The 14,327-nt window shown below is 37.9% G+C and overlaps 1 long non-coding RNA gene across 1 annotated transcript; it reads right to left on the reverse strand.

Moving 5' to 3' along the window:
* Nucleotides 1–2,997: 2,997 nt before the first annotated feature.
* LOC131536323 (uncharacterized) lies at nucleotides 2,998–12,919 on the reverse strand. The gene is made up of 3 exons (XR_009269929.1): nucleotides 5,970–12,919; nucleotides 5,435–5,561; nucleotides 2,998–4,710 (listed from the first exon to the last, which is right to left on the reverse strand). It is a non-coding gene; the product is annotated as an uncharacterized LOC131536323 (long non-coding RNA).
* Nucleotides 12,920–14,327: the final 1,408 nt, after the last annotated feature.

Raw genomic sequence — 14,327 nt, forward strand, 5'->3', positions numbered from 1 at the left:
GGGCACTTGATCTCCAGGAGGCCGTGCGTTGGAGAGGCACTGGGGTCAATCACTTTTCGGTCAGGTGAGGCACCTAGGTGTGTGGCGTGGTGGTTGATGACGAACCCACAGGGGAAGATCTCATAGCCAGTGAGGTCTTGATATTCGGCCGCAGCGACAGGCTCCAGTTCCAAACCTCTCTTCATCACCTTAGTCTGCACTATTTTCTTTTTCAAATTGGCAGCTAATGCATTGTAGTCTGCCACCCTTGAACAAATCCTCTTGAAGGAAGAGGAGGTAAGACGGTTGGCTCGAACTTTATGCCAGGTCTTGCTATGGCTCTGTTCCCTTGTCTCTATCTCCAGCTGTATTGCAACAGCCTGAGTGACCACCAGGCCACCATAGTAGCACGACTCAGTGTCATCCAGGACAGTGTAAAATGAGCATGGCTGTGATGGTAAGGGAAACAGGGGATCATCATTAGCCCTGGAAGACTGTGTTGCGTGGTAGGTAAGCACAGATCCCTTTGGAAGGTCTCCAAAGTCGGTAGAGACAAGAGCAGCAGGCTGTTTTCTGTTCTCCTCCAGCAGCTTGAACATCTGACTCTTGCTTTCTATTTGACTCAGGTTTCGGTGTAGGCTCTCTGCAAAGGCATTTGATGGAAGTGGGAGTGGCACAGGACAGTACAGGTTTGACATCACCCCTTCAGATGAGCGTTGCCTCTTTGGCGGAGGTGCGTTGGTCACTGGTGGTTTTAGCTTTGAGACACTCACAGAGCTTACTGTTTTTGGACTGACACCCAGGGCCCTCGATGGAACGTGCCAGGCTTGAGGCAGTGACGTCTTACTCGTTGTTGGGGGGACAGATGTGTAGCCCATCTTGGCAAAGTGAGCAAGAGTGTAGAGCAGCCCGATGAGATGGTTGCACTGAGTGTGCAGTGAATTAGGTACATCTGGCATTTAAATGATCTGCCATGAAAATATTACAGCTACATGCTGGTAGTGGTAGGTTGTTTACAGCTGTGATACTTGCAAACACAACTTGAAAGATACCTAATATCTTGGACACTCATTGTACAAAAAAGTCAGGGTTGTGGAAAAGCTCATATTAAGATTGAACAGTATCGATACCATATTATGTCAATTTTAAACACACAAATGATTTGTAAGCTAATTACATTTTGAGGAACCTTCCTCAACCCTGGATACACTGCTCCAAGAACTGAGCAACTCTTATCTTAACATGAATGTTAATACTTACCTTACCTTATCACTTACCTGATAGTTATACTGTCATTACACTATCATTGTCAACAAACAATAGCAACATGCACCTAGCCCTGTCTGGCTTTGCTAATTTGAAACAAGATAATATTTGAGTAGATATCAATGAGGCTTATGTGATATTACATCAACTACAGATAACATGTTAATGAGATAAAATCAACTTGTTATTTTCAGTCAGACAGGGAAAGGTACATCGTTGATATAAACTCATAATGAACATTTATAGCAAGCTGGTTTAACTGTGGCACTGCTCTGCGAACTGAGCAGTTTGTCCACTTAGCACCTGTATGTTGTAAGGTGCCTCATTTTTCCGCACCGAGGGAAAAGACCTAGCCCTCACAAATATGTGTGATGGGCTCCTATTAACTGTCGATTAAAGACATGTCAAGTGTTAAATAAAATCTAACATAGTACACAGAGTCAACAACTCCATATTACAGCTAAGCTTACTACCCTTAGCTGCTACAAGCTAGCAGAAACTGAGGTAAATTAGCGTCCATTCATACCTTCAATGTCGTGGATAAAACCTTCGATCCAGTTACTGTATCCCTTAATTAACACAGCCCGGGGGATGTTGCAATTCGGGCAGACAGGAAAGATTGGTGGTCCACACTGGAGCTTCCATTGCTGGTGGTGCTGCTGAATCGTCTATGCGTCGGAGTCAAACTTCCGGGTTTGTGTACCCCTCAACAGCGTTTGAGTTTTCAAAATGGCCGCCAGGTGAATAAGGCGAATCAGTGGGCCAAATTTCATAACTTTCCTGCAAGCGTTTCTATGGGCTGCCATAGACTCAAGCAGAAAAAGAAGAACGCCAACGGATGCAAGAGGTGCCTACACATATTTAATACCTTAAGCGGATCCTTGGCCAAAATAAATGATGAGAGCTGAAGGATTTTCTGTCCCAGCATTTCGAAGGAACAAATAACTTACCGAGAAGATTTACAAGACATATTACAAACCATACCAACCTCTGAAAGTGAAAATGCGACAGTGAAATATCCTATTCAAACTATTCATCAGATCAAAGTTACTTCATCAGTCCCTCCAGGATTTTGTTCTGATTTTTGCAGCCTATAAAATTACTGATTTTCCGGTGGCTTTTCTCAAAATTTGCAGCATTTCTTGTATCGTTTTGCTGTGAAATTATACCCCACACAACATTCTTTTAATGGTTTTTTTTTTCTGACCTTAAACCACTTGGCTTTGCAATTTCTAAAAATATTTCAAAATTACCACAAGTTAGCATCAGGTACCTAGTTAGCCAGCCAGTTAGCATCAGCTAACAATATTTTTCAAATAGGCTATTATAATTTTGTAATTCATAATTATTGGTTATATTCTTTTTAATTTTAAGCTAAAAATGCCTTTACTCTGGTTGTAAATGTATAAAGCAAATTGCTTTGTAAGACTTTTTAAGACTTTGTAAGACTCAAATATATGTGAGTAATATGTATTACTCAGACATATTTGAGAATCAAGATATTTCATGACACGTCCTTAACCTGTTTGGGAATATTTCAAATTAAAAGGGAGAGAAAAAAAAAGAGAAAAAAGACCTATATCAGTTATACAGTGCTATCGTGGCTGCTGCATGTCACATGACAAGCACCCCCGTCCCCCTCCCATACACACACACCTTCACTCGTGCCCCTCACAAATAATGAGTGCATGATGCAAATTTTTTTTTTTAAATTGTACAAAAATCATCTCAGAGTTGAGAAACAATGGTCTCGTAAAATCTAACATTTTTTAAAATTAAAACACAAATTTTCTTAAAAATACAGATATTCAGAGAAAAAAAAACATTCAGCATTTAACTGATTTGCTATTTAGTTTACTTTGATCTTTTGGCTGGAACTGTATTTATATGTACAGATAATATTGTCTTTATGGTGTTTAACATCCATGATGGCACTAAAGATGTCCTGATGTTTATTGTAGATCACAGTGGTGTTGTCTTTGTGTTGATGATGTTCTACACTGGAGCTGAAACCTGTCTTGAGTACTGCGTTGTCTCCACAAATCCATCTAACTCAGGACAGATGAATTACTTCATAATAATAATGATAAAAACAAGGTTTAGTATTAACATGAAATATTTTCTATGCCTACCAATAAAAAGGTTGAAATGAGCAGTGTCTTTTCTATAAGTTAAAAAATCAAAACAACCATAAAAATGACATATTTACCCTAGTAAAAAGTAATATTTAAAATACATTTATTTCATACTAAGATAGTTCTAACCTATTAACATATGTATGGACATATCACAAAAGACTTACTGATAAAAATATATAATTAAACTTTATGGAGTACTACTTGTGCACAATGCACATTTCTTAATAAGAATTTCTTAAGACTAAAATGTGTTTTAATGTCAATATTGATAAGGATTGTATGATCTTTGAATAATATCAGTCTTCACATGCAAAATATTGAAAGTGTACCTGAAGTACATTTGCAATAGTTCCACTTTAGGACAATCAAATATACTTTCTACTATCTTTAGTTGGACCTCAGCACTACTTAAATGCATTAAGTACAAAATTAGTTGTTCCAATTTAAGTATACCAAAAGTACAATTACAGGGTATTTTTATTAAGTACATAAAAATGTAAATGTATTTGTAATATACTTAATAGTAAAAAATGTATTTCAAATAAATTTTAGTATATTTATTTTTTCACTAGGTTAAGAATTAAATAAAAGCTTGTCACTTTTACTTTTTACTAACACTTTGCAATAAAGTTTCATTTGTTCACTTTAATGCACAAGCTGGTGTGGTCTAACAATGAAACATGTATTTGAGCTACATTTATTAACCTTTGTGAATGTTTATTCATGTTAATTCACAGTGCACTAGATAATGCTGGCACAATTTTTAATTTGAATATGCATTAGTGAATGTTGAAATTATCATTAAGATTTTCAAATGTTGTGGAAGTACTGATCAATGTTCAGAGTGCATTTAAACAGCCACAATTAGATAAAACTTTGATAAAACTGGAAAGAAATTGTAAAATGTCCATATTTTTAGAAGCAGCCATTAAAGAGACAAATGTTTCTCACCTGTCTGACCAACATCCTGCAAACATTCACTGAATAACACAGGAGCCGCAATCACAGGAGCCACAATCACAGGGGCCGCAATCACATGAGCCACAATCACATGAGCCACCATCACCGGAGCCACAATCACAAGGGTCACAGGGGACGAAATAACAGTAGCAGCAATCACAGAAGCCACACTCTTTTGAAGGCCCTTCAGGCGTCTCAGACGTCTTCTCCTCAGTCCTTTGCTCAGGTTTAGGACTTTGGGTTATTGTATGACATTGGCATTTGTCATCGCAATTCTTTCTGCAGTTGTTACATCCTTCTTTGCTGTTCTCAAACTCCATGGCTTGTCTAGGAGGTTGAAGTGATCCGTTTGAACAGGTGAGCTGATCTGGAAAAAAGCCTCAAATCTTACAGCTGATCTTGTATCTTGAGTGAATCAGGATGTGGTTTGCATGCAAGGTCTCTCAGGACTGCACTGAGCATGTGCAGAAGGCGTGTCTCATACACACTCGTACACAAATGTGGTCATAATAACAACTCACAGCATTCCTTTTCCTTGCAGGATTAATATTTTATTCTGATACGTTTTAGAAGCTTAAGAAATATTCTTTTAAGGATGAGCTCCAAGCCTGGTGGAAGTTAGTGTGTTTAAACAGTGTATGTAGATTGAGAAAGCAAGAACTAGACAGTTGGTTTAAAATACTACATTTAACCCTTGAAACTTGAGCAACAAGATGAGCTAATCAAACGTTCAAGTTTCACTCTTTCTCAGTAACAGAAGAGGCAGAAGATTTCTGGAATTCACCAGTGTTACCGTTGTGCCTGTGGAGACATGCAGCACCAAGAGTTGTCTTTACAGGCACAACGGTAACACTGGTGAATTCCAGAAATCTTCTGCCTCTTCTGTTACTGAGCAAGAGTGAAACTTGAACGTTTGATTAGCTTAGCTTGTTGCTAACAGGCTATCAATGAAAGCTTCAGATGAGGCAGGTGGATGAACTGTCAGACTACCTCAACAGTAATCAGAGAACAACAGTAAAGGAAAATGTAACAATGAGTTGCTACTGTTAGCTCTTCTTTCTTTTATGTGAATTTAATGTTTGATAACACACCTGCTATGAAGCATCAGGTTAGAGACTTTTACCAGAGATGATCAGGTACGCGGGAATAACCCATTTATTGTCACCACAACTCAGTACACTGAAGAAATTCTGCTTTGCATGTGTGTGTGTGCTTTCTCTACAAAATAAAGATATACAAATAATATATAAGTATAACAAATAACAATAATCACAACAAATATAATCACAGTAACTTCCACAATGAATATACTGTATAATAAATATAGAATGATTAATACAGTAGATAGGAAAACTGACGGAAATTGCTGAGGACAGAGATGAAGCTGTTGTCTTTTAGCGCACATGTGCCAAATAAGTGCTTTGATTCTTAGAAATGTATATCAGATAAACCATATAACGAATAAATGGCACATACAGTAGATTATGTCATCTAAACATAACAGTGATATATTTGAGGAATCTAGTATATAAATATACACACTTAACACTTCACTTGGACACACTCTGAGCAGTTAAACATTCATGAACATAGTAGAGCACAATGGATGAAAAGTCTGCTACTTACTTTATAGGCACGCACACACCGTTAGCAAAGATCACAATACAGCTTTCACCTCTGACTCAGTTCAGTGGGCGGCACAGCTGACCTGCGGAGCACTGATTGGCTCGCTGGATAGATGCAGCGTGGGAGTCAACTTTGATGTATTGCAAAGGAAACTAAGACGCATGAATACAACCCCAATAGTGGGTTTTTTTTAACAGAAAGTTCTGAGGGGAAATAGTGCAACAGTCCAAAACTTGAGACTCCTAAAGACAAAAACAAACAGTAGAACTGCAAGACAGAATGGCAATAGCATGTAAAGGTCAGTCTAAGTGTGTTTGAGTGCACAACTGTGCTTGACACATAATCACAGATGAATCACCCTGTGGTATAATATCCCATTTGAACTTTTCTTAGGATTTAATGGATTTAGGGATCATAACTGATGTGCTGCAAGTCTTGGGCAGCATTAATTTTCTTTATGATTTCAACATGGCCAAGGTCTATACATTAACTCTTTCAGTGTCACAGGATTGGAAACAACAACAGAAACAAAAGCACAAAGATTTGAGTCAAGGAAGGCTAATGTTTATCACATTATATTAATAAATTCTCTCTCTCTCTCTCTCTCTCTCTCTCTCTCACACAGACACACAGACACCAATTAAATCTTTTACTGTAATTTGGTCTTTTCCTGCAGAGATCTGTTTACTTTCGATTTCACTTGAGCAGAAAAAACAACAGAATTCAGTGTTCTTTTGCCAGAGGACAGAAGGGAGGATTATAACAAACATTATAGGATTTCTTAATAATAATAATACACTTTAAATACAATAAATATACAACAAACAATGCAAACATAAAATGAATAATCAAGTAAAAGCAATCCTAAAATAGAATGCTTTAAGGAGAGTTTTAAAAGTCTAGTGAATTTGCTTCCCTGATGTCTGCTGGGAGAGAATTCCAAAGCTTAGGAGCATAAGAAGAAAATGCTCTTACACCCCTCAAGCTGTGTCTTGGGAACAACTAAAAGACCACTCTGAGAGGAATGCAGATTACGACATGGTGTGTAAGGCATTAAAACGTCAGTCAAGTACAGAGGAGTCAGATCATGCAAAGCCTTATATGTTAGCATAAGAATTTTAAAATCAATACGGTACCTGACATGGGAGCCAGTGCAAAGACTCCAAAACAGGGGTAATATGATCACCAGCCCTGACCACAGACAGAATTCTAGCAGCTGAATTTTGTAAATATTGAAGTTTGTTAACGGAGAATTTAGATACTCCAGCAAGAAGACCATAACAATAGTCAACATGTGAAAAGACAAAAGATTTTATCAACCTCTCAGCAACTGAGAAGGACAACATAGGACGTAAACGTGCTATATTTCTGAGGTGAAAAAAGGATGTATTAACTGTATTCTGCACAAAAGGCTTGAATGACAGCGTAGTATCAAAGATGACACCAAGATTTTTTAGTTTGCTTTGAAACTCCAAAGCAACACCATCAACAGACAAAGTAAGAGAACCAGTATTTCGCAGTTGATGGGGAGAGCCGAGGAGCATAACTTCCGTTTTGGAGCTATTTAAAGACAGAAAATTATTAGACATCCAATTCTTGATCTAAGTGATACAGTTAGAAAGATGCACAATGTCCACATGTTGACCTAGTCTTCAATGAATATAAATTTGAGTATCATCACCATAGAAGTGTTAAGGCCAAGTGAGTAAATATACATACTAAAAGTAATGGACCCAATACTGACCCCTGTGGGACACCAGTATGAACAGGACCAACCTTGGGTCTATAGACACCCATAAAAACAAATCGACTGCGGTCAGTAAGATAGGACCTAAACCAGCCAATAACTGTCTCTGACAAACCAAATACAGTTTTTGTTTTTTGCCGCAACCACAACCTCTAAGATTTTAGCCAGGAATGGAAAATTTGAGATCAGGCGAAAATTTGAAATAATGTTCACATCAGAGTTTTAAAAACCGTTTTAAAGCTCTTTTTTTTTTTTAAATAGGAGTGACAGCAGCAGTTTTAAGTTCTGCTGGCACCACACCAGTTGACAAGGAGTCATTTATTATAGCAAGAACTGAGGGACATAAAGGATCAAAGCGAGATTTAAACAGGCTACAAGGCAAAGGATCAAGTATGCAAATGGAAGCTTTCATACGAGAAACCTGCTTGCAGAGTAATTCAGATTATAATGGAGTAAATTTGGAAAATGAAATGCCAGAAAAGCTTAATGTGTTGACTGTTAAAACAGCAGACCCAAAGGAACTACGAATACTTGTGCGAACATTGTCACTGAAAAATTTGAGAAAATCATTGCACAACCAATCGGATGATGTCAAAGAACTGGCACTATCTACATTAAGTAGACTGTTAATTGTATGAAAAAGCTGTCTATGATTGTTTTGATTATTTTCAACAAGACACGAAAAGTATGTAGATCTTGCAGTTTCAATAGCTACTCTGTAGTGTGCCAAGCAGTTTTTCCAAGTTTGGTGGAACACATTTAAACCAAAGAAACGCCCCTTTTGCTTCAATTTCCAATCTTCTGTGATCACAAATCATCATTATACCAAGGGGACAACTTTACAAATGAGACATTACGTATTTGTATGGGAGCAAAGATGTCCAAGTTGGTTGTGAGGGCATTGTTAAATAATAAAATAACATCTAAAGAAGAGACAATCTAATTTATGGAGTGAAATAATATGTGAAGTCTCTACTAGAATGTGATATCTCAATATTAAAGAAGATAGCTAAATGGTCATAAAGACCAACATCCACAACAGAAAAGTTAGAGAGAAAATAATAATTTGCAATGACTAAATCCAATGTATGACCTTTACAGTGAGTGGGAACATTTACAAACTGAGAGAGATTAAAGCAGTCCAAGAGGGATAGAAAATCCTTGGCCATAGCACAGGCTTTCTGATCTACATGTATGTTAAAGTCACCCAGAATCAAAATTCTCTTAAATTTGACAGACAACATGGACAGTAGATCATTAAACTTGGAGAAAAAATCTTTATTTGATTTTGGAGGTCTATAAATAGTGACCACAGCAGCATGGGGAACAGCATGAGAAGATACACTTGAGACAAGGCATTCAAATGTTTTAAGAAGAGGTACGGACACAGGGTGTATATTGTATTGCAGTTTACAGACCACTATAATACCACCACCTCTACCTGTAGTCCGTGAGACATCAAAGAGTCCAAAGCATGCTGGAGTCAGCTGATTAAAAAGACGACCATTGTCCTGTTTATGCAAAGTTTCCGTAAGAAGCAACAAGTCCAGCTTATTGTCCATGATAAAATATGACAGAAGCAAGCTTTATTGTTCACAGAGCGCACATTTAATAACGCGACATTTAAAGGGCTTGCAGTCACCGCAGTGCAAGAATTCAACTCACACGGCAGAAATGATAAGTTAGTAAAGTCAACACCAGAATGAGACCGTCTTCTGATCCTTCATCAGCAGTTGAACTGGGATGGAAGAAGACGAGGAAGAAACATAGTTTCGCCCAGAGCTCCAATGAGTGTACCGCTTGGACCACAGCAATCCAGCCCTGTCACAGTGGTCATAGGTGTCTTTAAAGCTGGCGGGAGGTGTACAGTAAGGCCATGTTCGTTAAAGCCGCGTCAACACCAGCTCCAAATAGGCACACCTGTAAGTCCACAAAGCCAAAAGAAAGCCTCCAGGCCAACACCAATAGAAGCAAAATCCCGGCGGACGTAGGTAAAATACAACGCATCACTGCATAAACGAAACAAGACACAGGTGATAAAAACAGCATACTTAAACTCTAGATGTTTATTTAACAAACATCTAAAAATATCTGTTCGGAGAGAAGAGTGGAAGCCAAATCGCACCAGCATACCATAAGTGTGAACTCCTGGGAACGGGACAACACAAGTCCGATAATTCTACAAATGGAACAGCAGCGCACTTGATAATGTCTGTCAGCTAACCTTGGCTACTGCAATTTTCCACACTGTATTTACAATAAGACAAAATATGATATCAATCACCACTGCCTTTTTTCATTTTCATTTGAACATATTAATAGCTGCAGAATTGTAGGAATGCAGGAATGTTAACATTACAGTGATACAAAATATATCAAACAGCATTGCCTCTTTTCATTTTCATTTTAACATACTAATAGTGTTCCACAAAAGTAGTTTGCACCATGCTCTTCCGTTGCTTGATCTTTTGTTTAGGTGCGTTAATCCATTAAATCACTTATTATACAAATCCATGATCCGCACTCACCTGAAACAGTCTTTTTTTTCATTTTATTCTACATTTATCACCAATAGGACAAGGACACAAACGTTTTGGCTCAGAGGCCTTCCTCAGTGTGCTAAACAATACAAATCCTCCACCCACTTTTTAAAATCACCAATTTGACGTTATCGTTCATTTACCAATGTTCATTCATTAAAAGCTTACATACTGCATTTCAATATACAACAACTTACATTTAAATACCACACCCATTATCATAACCACCATTGCATTACAATATACCTCTTATTCGAACATGAATTACCACAGAATTAATTTTTATCACTCTTGTATATACAAACAGTTAAAATAAACCATCAGCAGTCTTTACTTTTAACAATGGAAAATTCAATGATTAAAATCATCAGACATGCATCGTCATTAATAATAACTTACTTTCACACTGAATGCTTGAGATCTACTCCACAAAATATTACATATTGATTTGACCAATTATAATTCATTAAGTTTTCTGATGAATGAAAGTTCAGTAATTTAATTGTGATGATTTTGGCTCACATTTAACAAAAACCCACCAATTCACTATCTCAACAAATTAGAATATGGTGACATGCCAATCAGCTAATCAACTCAAAACACCTGCAAAGGTTTCCTGAGCCTTCAAAATGGTCTCTCAGTTTGGTTCACTAGGCTACACAATCATGGGGAAGACTGCTGATCTGACAGTTGTCCAGAAGACAATCATTGACACCCTTCACAAGGAGGGTAAGTCACAAACATTCATTGCCAAAGAAGCTGGCTGTTCACAGAGTGCTGTATCCAAGCATGTTAACAGAAAGTTGAGTGGAAGGAAAAAGTGTGGAAGAAAAAGATGCACAACCAACCGAGAGAACCGCAGAGGATTGTCAAGCAAAATCGATTCAAGAATTTGGGTGAACTTCACAAGACCTGAACCTCTCTATGGGGTATTGTCAAGAGGAAAATGAGAAACAAGAGACCAAAAAATGCAGACGAGCTGAAGGCCACTGTCAAAGGCCACCTCAGCAGTGCCACAAACTGATCACCTCCATGCCACGCCGAATTGAGGCAGTAATTAAAGCAAAAGGAGCCCCTACCAAGTATTGAGTACATATACAGTAAATTAACATACTTTCCAGAAGGCCAACAACTCACTAAAAATGTTTGAGTTGAATTAGTGAAATAAATTAACTTTTCCACGACATTCTAATTTATTGAGACACACCTGTATTTCTCATGTCTCTGTGGAGTATTTGCTGAGTTACAGTTCATTTTAGTGACGTGTTTCAAAAAGCAGTTCGCGGAAAGAGTGAAGACTGAGAACGCACTCTGTTTTCTTTATTCTTCAAAAGCACAAAGTTTAGTTGTTATTATGAGTGTATACAAATAAAAGTAGACCCCTTACAGATTCGAATGGTGTATTGCTCTTATCTGTACGATCAAAAATGGCAGAATAATTCAAGCTCATTTCGGCCTTATCAGGAAAATCTGCCTCAAAACGCATATCCACGTTTGTCGACCTCAGAGGTTTAAAGTCGCTACCAAGGACTTACCTGGCTCACCCTACGCCTGTATCCTTACCTTTTCATCCAGATCCTCATCTTCTGTCAAGCCCATTTTGAAACCCTGTGGAAAGAAAGGGATAAGCTCCAATAAGCAAATCATGCTAAGCTGGCTGATCTTACCTGAGATGTACCTGCTCACCTGTTGTTGCTCTGCCTCTATGCTTCCAGTTAACCTGTCAAATAAAGACACCTTCACTTACCTGATACCTACCTCATGGTCTCCCCAGTCTTGCCCAGAGAGAGCTTCTATCCCCGAGTCTAGCCCAGAGAAGGCTCCAGTCCCCGAGTCTAGACCAGAGAAGGCATTAAACGACAACCGTTTCGTATATCGACACAAAATCCACAACTTTTTGCCAGCATGGTCTGAAGATGATCTGAGTCAAATTTGGTGAAAATCACAAGAATGGTCTAGGACAGGGGTGTCCCTGCAGAGTTTAGTTCCAACCCTGCTCCAACACACATATCATGTAGTTTTCAAATAAACCTGAAGGACTTGATCAGCTGGATCAGGGGCCTGTTCCATAAAAGACACTAAGAAAAGCGGGGATTAAAGTCCAAAACCTGACTTGAAATAGCCTAACAAATCAATCGGGACTAAAGCGGTTTCATAAATGACAATTTAAGTTCACGCAATCTCACTAATGCGATCCAGGTTCAGTGAGTCAGGATAATTTGATGTGCACGCTTATTCTTAAGCAGCCCTTAATGTCGATCATGGATCAAATCGATCCACCATGACAAACAGCGAATATTTGTGTTGTTTAATGCATTTGAGACGTTGTGTTTTCCTCAGTGCATAACTGACACGTCACAGGTATATTTCTCATCTGTAAATGTTAGAAAGTAATGCAAATATATCCATTTTGCTGTCAGGAGTGGGCGAGGCTTAGCGAGCACTGCTGAGCGCATGCACGTTACACAGACGGAGAAGAACAGAATAATAGCGCAAGAATTCTGAATAAAATATTTGTTGTTGGACATTAAATGTGACACGTAGAATTTTAATCCTACATATAAGTGTATTTTTATGATAGCAGTAACTGTAAATCAAATGTAAGCTGGCTAATATAGCCATACTAGCTCAAATGAGTTAAATGTGTGTTCCTCTTATCAGTTAAAATGTAGTCTAATTTCTATTATTTATTTTAATTTTTAATTCAGTGATTTTAAATTTTGATTTAGTGTTTTTAATGCTTTAAAGAGCCATTTTAGATTGCAATGTTTTAATGTTCTAATAACCATAAAAGGTGCAGCTGTCATAAATTCAGAGAAAGGCTGCATGGCTAGAAACTGCTGATCAACTAAATGCGCAAGTACAGTTGGTTGTAGCCTATTTTTTTATTGATTTGATTATTTAAGGTGTATTTTCTGTATACTGTTTATTTTTGGACTAATAATAAAGTCAACTAATTGTATGTGAGAGAGTCAGTGTTAATATCGATGCATTCCTATTGGTCTCTGTTAGAGGAGCTCAGCTTAGCCCGACAGTTAGCCTGCTCCTGACCAGGTTAGTTTGCCAGCATAAATTGCCACAGTGACTGAGCTTGAGTTATGGTAATTTTGCTTTCAGAAACCAAATCAAGTGAAAATAAGTCAGAATTACTAAAATAAGCCTGGCTTATTTGGTAAACTTGTTTTATGGAACAGGCCCCAGGTGTGTTTAATTAGGGTTGAAGCTAAACTCTGCAGGGCTGTGGCCCTCCAGGAACTGAGTTCGACACCCCTGGTCTAGGAGGAGTTTTCAAAAGGTAGGTTTTCAACATAAATTAAAATGGCTGACAGGAAGTTCAGCCGAGTATGGCATAATTGGCCTCTATGTTCTCGGCATGACCCAAAGAATATATTGAGACCAGTTTCAATAGGCCAATTTAATAGGCATGCATTGATCCAATACTCAGTATCAGTATCGGCTCCGATACTGGCATTTTCTGCCGGTTCGGTTATCGGTCAGGCGAGACCGATCCACATCTGATATTGTGCATATAATATTCTGTGTTATTGTTAAGCCCCACAAAAGGCACTCAAACTGCATTCAAACTGTGTCGCGTTCCGTTATGACAGTCAAATTTGATCACTTTTATAAAATTAGTGCACTCATGACTTTTCTAGAACAACTTTTGCTACTGAATTATCCACTAACCTAGTTAATAGTATTTTTGTCATAGATTATGATTATGTATTTTTTCATTTGTTATTTTTCATTAAAATGAAGTTGTCTATTTTTAGATTGTGTTTAACACACAAAAGAGTGACGATCAACAAACAGAAGTATAGAAACTCTACATTGATTTAAAAAAAAAAAAACTGTGCTGGCATCGGATCAAAAAATATTAAAAACAAGTAAACCCTAATCAAACACACCTGAACCAGCTAATCAAGGTCTTGCTTGGTATACTTGAAACTTCAAGGCTGGTGTATTAAGGCAAGTTGGAGCTAAACTTTGCAGGACACTGGCCGTTCAGGAACAAGTTTGGTGACCCCTGCAATAGATGGTATCATGAAAAATGAGTACTACCTCCTATCT

Source organism: Onychostoma macrolepis, chromosome 03 (genome assembly GCF_012432095.1).
Source record: "Onychostoma macrolepis isolate SWU-2019 chromosome 03, ASM1243209v1, whole genome shotgun sequence".
Taxonomy (NCBI): Eukaryota; Metazoa; Chordata; class Actinopteri; order Cypriniformes; family Cyprinidae; genus Onychostoma; species Onychostoma macrolepis.